The sequence below is a fragment of the Neovison vison genome, chromosome 1 (assembly GCF_020171115.1).
Source record: "Neovison vison isolate M4711 chromosome 1, ASM_NN_V1, whole genome shotgun sequence".
In the NCBI taxonomy this organism is placed as follows: domain Eukaryota; kingdom Metazoa; phylum Chordata; class Mammalia; order Carnivora; family Mustelidae; genus Neogale; species Neogale vison.
In genome coordinates, this window is record NC_058091.1 from 310,411,691 (window position 1) to 310,428,661 (window position 16,971).

Consider the following 16,971-nt stretch of genomic DNA (forward strand, 5'->3'; position numbering starts at 1 on the left):
AGGAGCAGGGGAGAATCAGGGTTGACAGAGGTTTCAGAATTTCAACCTGAGTTTGAGTCAGCTCAGACCTAGTGGAATGAAATGACATGTTTCACTCCAACTGTCTATCACAAAATAGGTTGAAACTTCCCCACAACCAGAGGATATCTAGAGCTTCCAAACTGGGACTGAGCCAAAAGGTCTGACTTCCATATACTTAGGATCCCAGAAGAGGAGAGACTGAGACAGAAGTGGGATCATTAACCCAAACCCAAATCAATAAGGAAATCACTCTATGAATTTAAGAAGCCGAGTGAATCGAAGCAGCTTAAATACACAATGCGCACACCTAGACCAGTCATAGTAAAAATGCTACGACTGCTCCTACAGCCACCAGTGCTCTGCTGCTCTCACCGCGGATGCTGCTCCTATACTCCTACTAGTATGACCCTCACTACTCTGACTGCTACACCTGCTTCTACTCCTGCTTCTCTTACCCTATAATTAATTATTACAATTACCACTGCTGTCCTATTACTAACTGTTACTGTCAGGAGTCCTGCTTCCACAGGCAATCATGCTACTACGTTCCCCAGTACTGATAATACTACAGCTACTGTTGCTGATCCTATGGCTGCTACTATTTCTACTGGTGCAGGTACTACTGCTTCTACTATCCCTGTGAGTGGTGTTACTACAATTATTACTGTTGTCATTGCTGCTATAATATATATTATTACTCCTGAATATGGCCATTGCTACTATTTCAACCCCTTCAACCATCACTATTGTTACTACTAATCAGTGTAGTGATTATAAAAGGAGACAGGTTTTATTTGTTTTATATGTCTGACCCTATTTGCTTTACTCATATTAACTTGTTTCATCCTCACAGAAATCCTAGGAAGTAGAAGCCATAAAGTATTATAACTCTTCTAGGACACACCAAATATAGGAATATGTTAAATGTTCCTTGGCTGATCAGAATGAAATTCTGCACTGAGGCACGTGCAGTGCAGACATGCTCAGCCCCATGTCTCCTTTTAGCCAAAGAGCTACAACACATGACAGGGCTAGCATGGCCCCAGCCGTGGTAAGAGCTCCACACTCTCTTTCTGCCTCAGTGATAGCAAAGATCTCATGTTCCAGACGATGTGGCCAGAAAAGGGTGAAGATGAGTGATTCTTTGGGTTAAAGTCCCTGAGTGACTTTGTGAAGCAGAGCCCCCTGTCTCAATAGCTTTACATCCGTACCTTCAGCTAAAAACTGACCCTTCTAGGGTGCCTGGGTAGCACAGTACGTTAAGTGTCTGACTCTTAGTTTCAGTTCACGTCACAATCTCAGGGTCATGGGCTGAGTTCAGAGTCTGCTTCAGATTCTCTCTCCCTTTTCCTCTGCCCCTCCGCTCATGTTCTCTCTTTTTATAAAATAGAATAAAATAAAATAAGATAAAAAGTCAATGCTTCTTGGTTAAGCTACTGACACTGGGGATTCACTCCTTACTTCAACATAGTCTAGCTCCTCCAGACTAACGTGAGCTAGCATTGAAATCTGAATTTATATTCTAGGAAGGAAAGCTATAGAGCAGTTTAGGAATATAAATACAAGAATCCTTAAAAACCTTTAAAATGGAATCCATAACACATTACAAGGGCATACTGACAAAGTAATGTTAATTCCGGAAGCAAACATGGTCCAGTGTTAATAAAGCTGTTAGTGCGGGGATGGGGAGAGAGGGAATAGGGGTGGGGGGTAGTTCATGGTGTACATTGAAAAGCATTTCCAAGGACTCCATACCCATTCTTACAATCGACACACAGTAACAAACAAACAAATAAACAAACCCCTCTTTCTAAACCAAGGGTTTAAAGGAAGCAAGAATGCCACACTAAAATCTATCCAGCCTGCATTTGTTTTTTGAAGACCTTCAGACAGAGAATGGCAGAGTTGCACATAAGCAGAAACTGGAAGTTTCTATTCTCAGCTACTGGATGAATTGAGCTGCACACCAGACACAAAAATAAAAGCACAAATGTGCATTGATCCTAAATGAATAAGGTATAGCAATTTACCTAAACTAAACTAGAAACGACAATGAACGCATCAGTTAAAATCAGGCATCTACATGTACTTTGTAAGAGTGAATATATTTGTTTGTTACCTATGTGTGGATCATTTTTTATATACCAAATATTATACTAAATTCTGGAGCGGTCAATAAGAATATGTAATAATCCCTCAAAAGAAAATAACACAATAGCCTTGGTTAGGGGATAGATGCCAAACCACATAATCACAGCAGGACACCCCACTGGAGGTGGGGGGGGTGGTCTGTTGAGGTTCTGGCGAAAGCACACAAGGGCCTGTAAGCTCTCCTGGAGGAGAATGCAAAAAACAGCTTGAAGAAAACATGCTATTTCATTTCTGCTTTTTCCTGTGAAATAAGAGATATCTTTCAGCATCCTTGTACCGAAATGACAATGAGGCCCCTTTGAACAATCGCCCCAAGGAGCTCAAACTTGAATTGACAGCACTGGAAAGATGAGCTGTTCTCTTGGATTTTCTCAGTGCCATTTCATCCTCTGAAGGGCTTGTCTTTTTCCAGAAAGAGTAGTTACAGATCACAAAAGTGTAATTAATGTCAAGTTTCTTCGTTCAATATGACAAGTACCAAAGACAATGTTGGGTAAGAAGTCAGGGAAGATGGCAAGTTATTGTCCAGCACTTAAAATCTATTCTCTCCTCCCTTCACATGAGAGTATATTGGTCTTGTGAAGACTGTTGGCTTTTGGTGAGGAGAAATATCTAGAGCACAGACACAGAAAGCACTGGTTTCCATGTAATGTTAGGTTATATGAAGACTCAGAATGCTATGAATTAAGGAATATAATCTATTTTATGAACTATTTGGAAAATTTTCAGGACTTTGAGCTTTACATATGAATTTGTGTCCTCATACTAGGAAACATAATCTAGAGTTGGCTAAACTTATTGCAGGGTAATTTAAGACCCATTTGGTATGCTGTCTGTTTCTGGACTCATAGGTTGTGAGGAATGGAGATGTTTGGATGAGTCATGGAGGAATTTGCTCTAGAGGTGTGTGTCAAGTCATTGGGGGATAAAGGTTTAGATCAGCCTGGGTGTGGGACTTATCACAACTCAGACTGATACCGAAGAGTCCACAAGACAGTGAGCCATCAGCTGAAGACCCCATTTAGATGTGAAAGTTGTGCCTTCCATGCGACTGATGTCAAGACTTGGTTACTGACTGACTGAATGATGCAACTCAGATTAAAAGCACTTGAAATTGCCTATAAACCAGACAATCCAAGATCAGAATTCTTTGTTAATTTGACAGCTTCCCTAAGATACATTTTCAAAACACTAAAATCTCAGACTAGATCAAGAAGGTAATTCCCAGATTGCTTTTTTTCCCCCAGTTAATTTATGAAGAAAATATTGAGAAGAGTTATGGATTTGGAAGGGCTCAAGGAAGTCGCAGGCAGCTCAAAATCTTCAGAGAACCCGAGACTAACATAATAAACAAGACACAGACTTAGTATCATGCAATTTTTACTGTAATACACAAAACACCATTTTGGGCATGGGTCCCACGAGTTTCAGAGTGTTAATTTAACTTTCCTCTTGGTACAAAATACTCAATGGGATCGATAACAGAAGTGGGTATTACTGTTTTGGGTGATTTAGTTACTTTCTTTTAAGAGCAGGTTTAATGCATTAATAATGTATTTGTGGCAGAAGCATGAGGGGGAGAAACATGCTTGTATATCACACGTAATTTATAATGTTGCTGCTGAGAACATTATTACCTCCACTACAAAAATATCCATTTTAAGTGCTTCATATTTTACTAAGATGCTGAAGTGTATCATAAGCCTTTATTGGGAGATCAACGGCCATTAAAGAAAATTAATTTCTATGAGTTGTTGACAGTTTATAACTATTTAGTAGTCCAACCACTATAAACTTTATACCCTGCATATAGATAGGTATAAATATTTTAATAAATCTTATGAATAAATATGCAACTTTAGGAATAAATCAATTTGCTCAGATTGTAGACATGTAGCACTATTCATGGTCCATATGTGTTATAGATCATTGGTGATTTACTTTCTTACTGTTGACTATAATCAATAGATTGTTAAGAAAAGAGTGTGCAAGTCATAGTCATGGATGCTATAGATCATCCTTACTTCTTTACCAATTGTGGCATCACTGATATTTGAGGGTTGGTGTTTCTAAAGAAAGGATGTGGGGGGGGTGGTTAAAAATACCAAGGGAATGATTGGTTAAACTGCTATATTCTATACAGGTTTACAAACTGAAATCTGGAAACCTATCTGCCTCTAATAAAGTAAATTTATTTTTCAGGAAATTTAACATTCTTCAGGTCTATCTTTAATTACTCTTTGAAGAACATTAGCAAATAAAATCTGTTTTCCCCATTGTGTCCATTTCTTTTTGTTTTTTTTTTTCAATTTATTTATTTTCAGAGAAACGGTATTCATTATTTTTTCACCACACCCAGTGCTCCATGCAAGCCATGCCCTCTATAATACCCACCACCTGGTACCCCAACCTCCCACCCCCCGCCCCTTCAAACCCCTCAGATTGTTTTTCAGAGTCCATAGTCTCTCATGGTTCACCTCCCCTTCCAATTTACCCAAATTCCCTTCTCCTCTCTAACGCCCCTTGTCCTTCATGCTATTTGTTATGCTCCACAAATAAGTGAAACCATATGATAATTGACTCTCTCTGCTTGACTTATTTCACTCAGCATAATCTCTTCCAGTCCCGTCCATGTTGCTACAAAAGTTGGGTATTCATCCTTTCTGATGGAGGCATAATACTCCATTCCAAAAATATTTGTCTTGATTTCATTGACTGTGGTGTCCACATGGAGGAATATGCTACCGGGAATGTTGATGTGAGGGCAGAAGGGCTGCTGTTCTAGCCGCCACCCTGTTATGTGAGGCATTCTGATGGCTGGAGGCTTCAGCCAGAGGTGAAGGTACAGACAGAATACGCAAGTAGGTTGGAGCCCTGTCAGCCTTATGGAGCCCTTCTTGAGGCCCCAGATAGCTGACTCCGTGGCATTTTAGTATGAGGGAGGGAGTCCTCCTGAGTCCAGACCTCTGAAGTCAGGCTTTGTTACTAGGAGCTGAAACAAAATCCTGATGTAGAAAGGTCAGAACACCATATATAGAATTCACATAAACTATGATCATAACTGAGAGGAATTAAAGATATTTTTAGCTAGGGAAAAGAGAAAAATTGGAACCTGACCAAAGAAGTCTGCAAGTCACTGAAATCAAGATAAAATATTACCTTGTTGAACATAAAACATCATGACAATAAGATCTTAAATATGTATTCCTAAAAATCATCTCTAGTCTGAATTTATAGTGTAAAGATTGTATCATGCATTTGGTAGTTAGATGGTTTCCTTACATTATTTTAGAAAACTATAAAATATCTGTTCAAAAAAGCATCACTTTAAGAATAGTCTAATTAGGGGCGCCTCGGTGGCTCAGTGGGTTAGAGCTTCTGCCTTCAGCTCAGGTCGTGATCCCGGGGTCCTGGGATTGAGTCCAGCCCTGTGTCGAGCTTTCTGCTCAGAGGGGAGACTGTGTCCCCCCCACCACCCCGCCTGTCTCTTTGCCTACTTGTGATCTCTGTTTGTCAAACAAATAAATAAAATTAAAAAAAAAAAGAATAGTCTAATTGCTACTCCTGTAAAGACCCTCCAGCTTTGAACAGCATTCAAGTGTGGGAGTTGTCTCCACACGTACCTGGAAAAACAAATGAATAAGGCAAACGGTGTTCTGACATTGTCCCAGATTTCAAAAGTATGTAGACTGAAGCTTTTCCTTTCAAGTCCTAGAAGGATGAATTATTTATGTCCATTCTTTTTTTTTTTTTGAGATATATACATATATATATATGTGTGTGTATATATATATATATATTTAGAGATTGAAAGTGTGAGGTTGGTGCAGGGGCAGAGGGAGAGGGAGAGAGAGAATCTTAGAGCTGGATGTGAGGTTCGATATCACAACTCTGAGATCATGACCTCAGCTGAAATCAAGAGTCGGACATTTAACCAACTGGGACACCCAGGGCCCCAAGATTTTTATTTTTAGCAAATCTCTACACCCAATGTGGGGCTTGAACACACAACCCTGAGATCAAGAGTCACATACTCTACTGACTGAGCCAGCTAGGCACCCCTATTTATGTCCATTCTTAAACCTCTCTCATTCTGCCATTAAGGCCAGGTAGGGAAAGTGGAGAGGGAGGGAGTTAAAGGAAAGAGTAAACTTTTGTGACAGCACACAGAGCATGAATCATCATGAGGGACTGTCAGGTAACAACCCATGACTCCATTTGAGTATGGAAAGCTAACGTACAAAATATCACCAATGAGACACTAATTGAAAAATTCATAATACAACCATTTATTCCAATTTCAGTCATTTTTGTACATTTATAGCATTTTTATTTAAGTAATTTGAAGCAGTTTATAGCAAACTGTCCCCAAATAATAACATTCATGGAGATTTTTTTTTTAAAAAGCTGATTAACAAAATGAGGGAAGGACAAACTTAAGAAAGTTTTACAAAAGGAAACATCTTCATCTGAATATAAAACCCAGATCAGTCATGAGGAAAGTAAGAAATTTAGGATTTTTTTAATTTTTCTTGACTGATTCTTCTACATCAATTATTTGCTGCAATCAATTTTCAATAATTCTTACATAATATAGCTAATTTAAGAAGAAAATACTGAAAAATCTGTGATTCCAAAAACGCATGAGACATGTTGACTATTTCGATATATTTGTTGGTAAGGAAAACAAACAAATGGTTTAAATCACCATTGTGTTTGGGTGTCATTTTAAACATTTTCATGGTTTAGTAAATACTTTATTTGTATTCAGTAAATACATTGTTTTGCTTCTTAAAATGGCAAGGATCTCTGAAAAGATGATTTTGAAATAGAACTAAATTTTAGTTATCTTGGGAAATAATATGGAATAGGAATCCCTTCAGATAAGAGCCATTTGGGAGAAATTATTTCAAGTATCTCTAATAGGCAAAACTTGTCACACAAAAATAGCACATTCTAGAGTTGGAATAATGATCTAATTGGGTATTACTGGAAAACAGTTAACTTTTGGAAAAACAAACAAACCCAACCCTGTCATTTACTACAGGAGTTGGGAGAAAAAAAAACACATTACTTGTTTTCAAAATGAACAACATTTTGCCAAGATTATACCCACTAACACAGGTCATGGGCTTGCTTGAGCAGAAGGAATCAGGTGTGTTCCATCAGAACAAGGAGAGTGTTCTCCAGAAGGGATGGCTTATGTTCCTAATTATTACAAACGAAGACGTAATGCCCCCACATCTCTTCCTGGCTTCTTACATTTCTGTGTTCTCTGTCTTTCCTTCTCTTACCTCCCACCCTATCCCCACTTTGCACCCACCCCCGTCTTTGGCTTTACCAGCAGTATACTAATAAAAATGACTCTCAATTCAAAGTCATTATGGGTCCCTCCTTTGCATAAAGTAATATAAATTCTGACATACACCAGTCCATGATTTTGTTACTAACTAAAACCTATCAAATTAATACACAAAAGGCAAATATTTGAAATACAGAAACAAAAATAGTGTTGTAAAAAGTTAATTCTTATCACTATCAATAAAAATTTTAACTTTAAGCAAAATTTGGATGTTGTCTGACAACGGTCTGCATTATTAGAATAATCTACAGCATTTGGAATCTCCATTGTTCCTGCAAGTTGAACTCATACTGACAGGTAATAACACTGCTTAGTATTTTTTAAGATAATGTCCCTAAGGAGTTTTACGTTCATTTATTTCATTAAAAAAAAATTGTTCTTATGTAAATACACTTAAGGAACTAACAAAAACATCTATCAGAAAATATAGTGTGCGCATAAGGAGGTACTAAACACTCAAGAGCTCATCCATTTGGATATTAGCTTTTTTCAGTTTCATTTTATAATGATTTCATGCAGATCAGAGATTATACTGGTACTGATTCTGCTAGAATACTTAAAATCTGAGTTGCACATTCTATCCAGATTTTTCTGTTGACTTTCCATCATTTGAATTGATTGTTTTGAAGTAAGAAATTTTATTGGTTTGCTTTATTGCCATAGGAAATATGGAACTATCATAAATGCTAAGCTATTATTTCATTAATCAAAAAGCCTACCAAAGAGCAGAAAGTTGGCATACTATTCTTTGTATAACAGCATGAAACATAAGTATCAGTGATGTTTTAAATATCATGAAAAATGTAGATAAAAAGCAGACCAACAATTTAGGGTACAAAAAGATCAATTATCATGTGTTCATCAAGACCACAATATTGTTTTCTGTATGATGTTACACAGTTGCATGAAGCAAGCTATCTCCTTGGTGAACAAATGTCAATTTCCCCAAGTCTGATTAAAAGGTGTAACAATCTATTGTACTGTTCCTTTTAATAATATCTATAGTTATTCATATGCAATTGAGTTCTCAGAATGTTTAGTCATCTATGAGATAAAGTGACAAGACTTACTTATCACTGCCTACCTTACATAACAATTTACTTCTCCATAGTTAATTAGAGAAAAAGCATAGATATCACTTACAGCAGGGAATTTACCTTCCCTATCATCATGGGGGCCTACTGCAAATTAACGTAGGTGCCAGTGAGAGGAAATGTTATCAGTTAGATGTTAGATTAAAATAAAAAAAAACATTAATTCCACTCAATTATATATTTTTATTTACTTAATATGTCATACTCATTTTAAGATGCAAAATTTGTTCCATGACCCAAATGAACGCTGCTGTAATTAACACGCAAGAGCAGATTAGGACCATCATGGCGAGGTTGCTGCCACGGATCCCCAGGAACCCCCTCTGCACGTGTGAGTGACAACGGAGAGTGTCCACGCTACTTCCAGCACCATTTAGAGAAGCCTGAAGGTGCACCTGCTCTCAAGGTTTATACACAGCACACAGCTCGTGGTCCTTTTTGAAGAACTCTACTCCATTTCGATTCTTATCTTTCATTCTAGGTCTCCCTTATAAAAACAAAGTGGTAAGTGTGTTTGGTGCTTCTCCATTTCCTATCAGCCACGTCAGTCCCTGACACGACCGTTCACAGGTCCCATCTGTGCCACTCCCACTGGACCTCGTGATGGGCACGACACAGTCCCATGCTTGAAAGCCCCACGTATGAAACACTACTTTGCACAAATTAAGAGACTACTCTCCACGTTGTCGCAAATGGATGGAACTAGAGCATATCATGCTTAGCGAAATAAGTCAATCAGAGAAAGACAACTATCATATGATCTCCCTGATATGAGGAAGTGGTGATGCAATATGGGGGCTTAAGTGGGTAGGAGAAGAATCAATGAAACAAGATGGGATAGGGAGGGAGACAAACCGTAAGTGACTCTTAATCTCACAAAACAAACTGAGGGTTGCTGGGGGGAGGGGGGTTGGGAGAAGGGGGGTGGGGTTATGGACATTGGGGGGGTATGTGCTTTGGTGAGTGCTGTGAAGTGTGTAAACCTGGCGATTCGCAGACCTGTACCCTTGGGGATAAAAATATATGTTTATAAAAAATTAAAAATTAAAAAAAAAAGAGACTACTCTCATCCTTCAACTACACAGGAATGTGCTTTTAATTATCTTGTGGCTTGATGCAGTTTTAAATTCAGTTTGCCTAAAATTTTTAGATGCTGCATCTACAAGGTGAGACCTTTGCGTTAAGCTTGTTTTAGAACAAGAAAACCGAAAATACACTTTCTGTAATAGATCGCTGCCAGAGCTATAAGTATTGCATAGCATAGTGCAGTGAGTCTGTTAATTGTTCTCAAATTTTAAACAAATTGCAGCTAACCCCTGAAGAAGCTATAATTCAGACAGCGACTAGTGGTTCAGTCTATTTAGGTAATAACTCAAGACGACCTGGAGAGACAGAGTAAAGCTCTTCATATGCTTTTAACACCGTGATGCCCCTTTGGGGAAACATAGCGTATCTATCTTCATAGACCTTCTTTTTCTGTAGTAAAAATGCATGTGGCGTTGCCAGCTGAAGAGAGTAGGGGACGAGGTTATATGAATGGTGTGAACTTCATTAGAGCTTCAGCAGCATAAGGGGGCTGTGGCATAAGGGAAGAGCATCACTGTGATGTGAACACACAATTAAGAAACTTCTGTGCAGAGAATTAGCATTTTCATTTCAGAAGAAAAGAGCTGATCAGGCACATCTGACGGTAATTTCCATTTTTACTCATTCACAAAAATTAATGTGGCAGATATTGTTAGGTGCAGGCAATAAACATAGCTGATTTTAAGAGTCCCGTATAGAGACAGAGAAGTAAACACACTACATAAATAATTCACTTCATTCGTTCATTTGGAGACTACTCAATGAGATTTATTTGGATGAATAAAATATGTAGCGTTCTCCTAGCTTATGTGATGCTTCAAATCACCCTCCAGACTGAACTTCATAGGAGGTGCTTCAGAAAACGTAAATGTGTTCATTTCCTTGTTGCTTACTATGAGTTTCCCATAGAAATTCAGGTAACCTCTAATTTTTTTCACGGTAATGAGTTCAAGCAAAGACTCAAATTTTTTTTTTTCCAAAACAAGTTTATAAAATGCGTGTATTTGCAACATAAATTTGCTATGTATAATTGAGTAAAACTCAAAAAGGTCCATTCTATGTTCATATAAAAATTGCTTTCCCAGAAAACTCACTGCATTCAGTAGATGTAGATTTTCTGCAAATTCCCAGTAATGTGAGCATTTAGTTCAGGATGAGGACCAGTGTGACTGACAGAAAAGCAAAGTTAATATATTAGTTCAAAGCTCTCACACAATAAAATTAGGGATCATTTTACCACTAATATTCATATCCTAGGAAAAACCCTAGCACACTTCAAAGGTATTGAAAGTAATCATTCAGTAAATAAGAATAGAATCTAACAGGTCAACAGTATACTTTATATTGATAAACTAAGATTTCATGTTACATTCCAGACCCAGCAGTAATTTTTTTCAACTGTAAACGTTGAATCTTTTCTATAAATAGCTCATTGTGAAATTGACTTTCCATCCATATTAATGTTCCTCTTTCCATCATATGGGTAGCCACTGAGAGACAGCTCCTCTTACAGCCTGGTGGACCATGTGACCTGCCCCTGTCAATGGGAAGTGAATGTGGAGGGGACAGGAAATACCATCCCCATCTCCCCAACTATAAGACCTCACCACACTCACCAGCATTGTTCACATTCCTTTGCACTATTAGGTGAGTATGCAGCCTTCTCTGCTGCCTGCCACTCATTTGTGCATTTCTAAAGTAGAAAACGCCCTTCCTTGTCTCGTCCCCTGGTCTTGCCACCAGGAGAATATGTGCATCATTTCGGACTTGGGCAGAGGAGAAGCCATGATGTCCAGAACTGGCTGCAGGCAGACTCCAGCAGATGCAGGGTTCATCCTGACTCCCTGAGGAGCTCCTGGGGAGCCCCTCCTCGCTACCACTGACTGTGACCGTGGACAGGAGCTCTTCAGAGATTCTTGAGAAGTTCTGTAGCTCCTAGGTGAGTCTGAGAAACACCCACTTCATTGCATCCAACACACTGAGATGTCTACAGCAGCTTCCCCGATCATGGGTGGCAGCTTTCTGAGCTCCAGAAATCATGTAAGATGCTCTTTCCTTTAGCAAGTCTCTTCTACCTAACATGCTTGCTGTAGCCTCTGTTCTCCTGATTGATTCCTAAATGCATGAATACATTTTAATGGTAGGCTGCTAATATTTTAGGTGTATTGGTTATACCCTGCAGCATTAAGCTAATTAAAAGACAACACAATGTTTTTAGAAAATTTCAAAGAAGTTTTAGAAGTAAAAAAAAAAAATCACTCTCATACTATTCAGCATATCTGCTGTCTTTTAATAGTGTCCTTTTTCAATACTCCACATTAGCTGATACATATTTGAATTTGAATAATTCTCTAAGCAGTGTACTTCAACAACTTCTCCTAATTTAAATGATTCCTATTAAGCTGGAATCTATAATTCAGAGACACATGGTTTAAATTCTTAGCACACACGAGACAACTTACCATTCTTATGTTACCATCTCTTATTTTTGAATGTTTATGAGATAAAGCGCTATGCTATGTCTTAATACTTAAGTGAAATCTCCCTCTTGAACATTCTCAATTATTTTAAGAGAATTATCCTATAAATTCATGTAACACTTCTTTGAGGTAGAGAAGAAAGCAGAAAAGACCTCAGAAGAAGGCACCAGGGGAGTCAGGTGCATGCCTGACACCTACTCCGACAAATGAAAACTACCTCATATCATTTGGCTTTGTCTAGGGACATTCCTGAATGAAGCTAATTCAGATTTTGGACTCTGGGAAGAATAAAATCAGGAGTAAGGTTAGAAGCCATCTTTGTAGAAGTTCAAGGAAATGAGAGTCCATTGGGAGTTGAGATTTCAAAGAAAGATTTCAAAGAAGGAATGAAGGTATACAGTTGAAACATGAGGCTATTAAGGATGTCCAGAAAAGACAGAAGCAAAACTAGTGGGTATGCTCACGAGGCGGGGTCTGGGGAGTGCTTGATGGTAGCCAACAACATAGAAGTATAAGGAAGTTCATTGCATGCAGTGACTCATCTCATCTTCTCACCAGCTTCAGGAGACCCGAACTATCGTCTCCTTCAGAGTTTGGTTAAACACTTTGTCTACCGCCACATTAAGAGTGACTGAGCCAGACCCTATATCTGTAAGAAAAAGTAGCCCATGATCATCACACCAGCAATTTTCAAGGTTGGGCAAAGGTGGGAGAGTGGTGGTAATGAGGACCGCAGGAGAGCACAGGTGGGAGAGCCTGGAGGGATGAAACAGAAGCCCCACATCAATACCGATGAGGCCAGAGGACAGAGTTGGAAGAAGCATGACCAAAAATGAATGATGAACTATAAGATCTCACAGCAATTTGATGAGTGGCCTGTTCTTAATGCCATACTCACTGATTGCGTGTTTCATCCGTACACATGGTGAGGGCTTGGTGGCACACACGACAGTGACAGTTGTGGAAATGTTGAGAAGATAAAAGAAAAAAGGGCATACGTAGGATGCATGCCTGGGACAGGTAATTATTAGTGGAGTGGTAAAACTGGGGTAATATGCGTGGTGGACTCCCTTCCTCTCAGCTACTTCAAGAAAATTTATAGTATCAAGAAGAGCCGAGCAGCCCTTTAAGTCTGCTTTTTTACTAGAAAATTCCTCCCAACAGTGAAACAGAATCACCGGTGAGATGTGTTTGTAACCATTACACTGCTTACCTAGTTTATTTACTTACCCCAACTGACTATTTTGGGGGTACAGCTCCAAATTAATAGAGCATTTGAAGTACAATCTTCCTAGCAAAGTCAGAAGTGTAAGAATGGTGTTATGCACTTAGCATCATCTGAAGTTTGATTAAGAAGTCGTGCTCCTGGTTTCTCGTAGACCATTGATTCCTAGATCAAGATGAACATACTAAGGGTAAGTCACATAATTTGATTTGACTCAGTAGGTTCATGTTTTTCCAGTTCTATTGACTGGAATTCAGTCGTACAATGTGTAAGGGGGTGAGCATTCAATACGTCATTTTTCATCCTTCTTTGTACTGTGTCCCATATTTATTTGCTTTCCAAGATCATACCTGATAGGAAAGTGACATTTCTGCATCTACAGAGTCAAACTGTAGACTTACCAATACAAGAGCTTGGGAGGAATAGTCAGAAGAGTTCATTTCATTGGGAAGGGTCAACGTTGTTCCTGCCCTTCAGATGGTCACTAATGGATGATTAGAATAATTTCCTGCCTGACTCGGCGTCATCATCAGAGTGGTCAGGGAGACTCCCGGCTCAGAGGAGGTGAAGATGGAAAGGTGTGCAGTGAGCAGCTCAGCCACCCTAGGCCCACCCAGCCCTGGAAAATGCATCCTCCACATTTCCAGTTCTGAGGGGATGGTCCTGTGTGATATTTTGTGCTGCAGCATGACCTCTGTGGGTCGGCACCTCTCCACATCTTCTTCAACTGCCATGAAGAGAAGAGGCTAGGATTCAGGAGTTGAAGCTCTCCCTGACCGTCTGTCTCCTGCATTTCTCATTCCCACCAAGAGCATTTACTTGCTCCAGCAGGTGCAGCAGGACAAAGATGAATTCCCATGTCCCCCGACTTGGGTACTCTTTCTAAGATCAAGTTGCCTGAAACTCCTACAGGGTAATCAGGGAGCTCCCACAAATCCATATGGATAGAGCCAACATTCTTAGTTCCATTATCAGTTCTGAAAACTCCCCATCGCCTGGGTCCTTTACTGTCCAGAGGCCCAGGCTATGACTTTGTTTTGTTTCTACTATGGAATTGAAGGCTTTCATTTTATTAGAATGGAAGGCAGGGATGTGAACAAATAAAATGCTGAGTAAAGTTCCTAAAGATTATCCAAAGTAAAACTGAAACTCAACATTTTGGCAAGTTTGAAAACAGAGTTTGAAGGAACTATTCACTCTTTTTCATAGAAAACTAGTGAAATCGGAAAGCTGATAGCTTATCAGAAATTTTACCTTGCCGCCTTGGCCCCATTTTATCTTCAGTGTGATGTTCATATGTTTCTTATCTTTTCAGAGTTGCTTTTAATATGTTATAGAAGAATATCTGATAAGGAAAGTTTAAATTTAGAAGATGGCACCAGGAAGACCGCAGTGAACCTGACTTATTTTAACCTTGCCGAGAGTCTCCAGGCAGTTTCCCATTTGTGAAACACAATTCAAAAGTTTAAAATTACTCATTGAATTCCTTTTTAATCTTTTGTTATAGTAGCTGTAAGAGAGTCAGCTATGAGAAACGGCAGTGTAGGGAAGCATTGTTACTATCTCTAGGGGACTTAGCTAAAGGTATCCATGCTTAGATATAACTAATTATCTGAATAACATAAATGTAAAGAAAATTTCATTTTCTTCATTTGAGCATGGGAAAAAAAAGCTGATTAATTTGGATCATCTTTGGGGCGTCTGGGTGGCTCAGTCGGTTAAGCAACTGCCTTCGGCTCAGGTCATGATCCAAGGGTCCTGGCATGGAGCTCTGCTCAGCAGGAAGCCTGCTTCTCCCTCTCCCACTCCCCACTCTTGTCTTCTGTCTCTCACTGTCTCTCACTCTATCAAATAAATAAATAAAATCTTATTTTTTTACATCATCTTTGATTCAGTTGCATCGCTTGCACGGACCTTCACTTCACTGCTGTGGTTTCATATGTAGCAATCCTCTGTGTGTGTTGGGGGGAGGTGCACCTTTTTGTAAGTGATAGACAGCTGATGTAATTTACTTTTAGTTACTTCAGTAATGAGTAAAAAATAGCTAAGTTATAAAGTATCTGTTATAAAGACAAATATTTGTCTTTAGTAATCTATCACTTCTATAAATAACTTTACCCATACACAGATTTACAGCTTAAAATAGGTACAAGTAAAAGAGATTAATTTGGGGCGCCTGGGTGGCTCAGTGGGTTAAGCCGCTGCCTTCGGCTCAGGTCATGATCTCAGGGTCCTGGGATCGAGTCCCGCATCGGGCTCTCTGCTCAGCAGGGAACCTGCTTCCTCCTCTCTCTCTCTGCCTGCCTCTCTGCCTACTTGTGATCTCTGTCAAATAAATAAATAAAATCTTAAAAAAAAAAAGAGATTAATTTGAACCAACTTGAATCTCTCCTCAGTTCCAGAAGTTACTATTGGCTGTGGATGCTGATTCTCCTTCAAAAGAATACAGGGATATTTGTATGTAAAACAGTTCAGTGGAGTTTTTTGGCATTTTCCTTTCTTTTGTAGGAGAATTATGAGAAATATCAAAGATAGTGTACTATTAAATGATTAGGATAATTCCAAGATGTTCATACATCAGTTAAAATAGTTTGAAGGGAAAGAGTAAGTTGTTTAAAAGTCTCTGATTATTTACTGCTTCATGACTGTACTGATCAAACACGAAACAAGCAAACAAAAAGGGAATAGAAATCAAGGCAAAGGAGCATCGCTTTTTTTTTCCCCCATAAGACAAGACTTAGAAATGGCCACTACCAATGAAAGGAAAGAGAGGAAGAGAATTTTGAATATATAAAAATAAATTATAATAATATTTGAAATATTAAAAAATAACAATAGAGATACAAAAACAGATGAGCACTGATAGTACTTATAATGTACTTCTGCATATATCAACATTCTATGTAAGATAATATTTCAATATGTAGTGAAAGATAAGTATAAAAGAAGTAAGTGAGTTGGTATAGTCTTTGATTCCAGAAACCTGATGTGCCTTCAGACAATTATTACACACGTCTAACTGTAAACATCATAGCACACTTCAGCATCAAATTGAACTGCTATGTAACATTTCAGCTTTGACACACAATTAAAAGGAAATTATGAAATTTTGAACTCACAGGACCATCTGACTTGGGGAACATTTCATAGTCCTTGCAGAAGTTAGTGAGCAATGGCTTCTCCTTTTATTTTATTCTTGGTGTATCAACTCATTAGTCTTTCCAGTCTCAGATCCTACTGTGCTTCTGTCAAATTGGCCTTGTTGATGAGAAGTCATGCTGGACCTTTCTATTTCTTTGCGTTGTTATCCATGCAAGAGCCCAGAGAGACATTAGTCTTGTTTATAGTCCACTGGCTCTTCATCTTCCTTAGCCTTAGCTCAAAAAATATTTGTATAAACAAGTGAGGCTTCTTACCGAGAATAACTATACTCTCTCCAATTCCTATTAAACCCTAGCAATTGCTCCAGGACAACCATTAGTAACACTATTTTTTTTTTTAAAGAAACCTTCAGAAATCATCCTAATAGAGATCTTACCTGCTTCTGTTTTA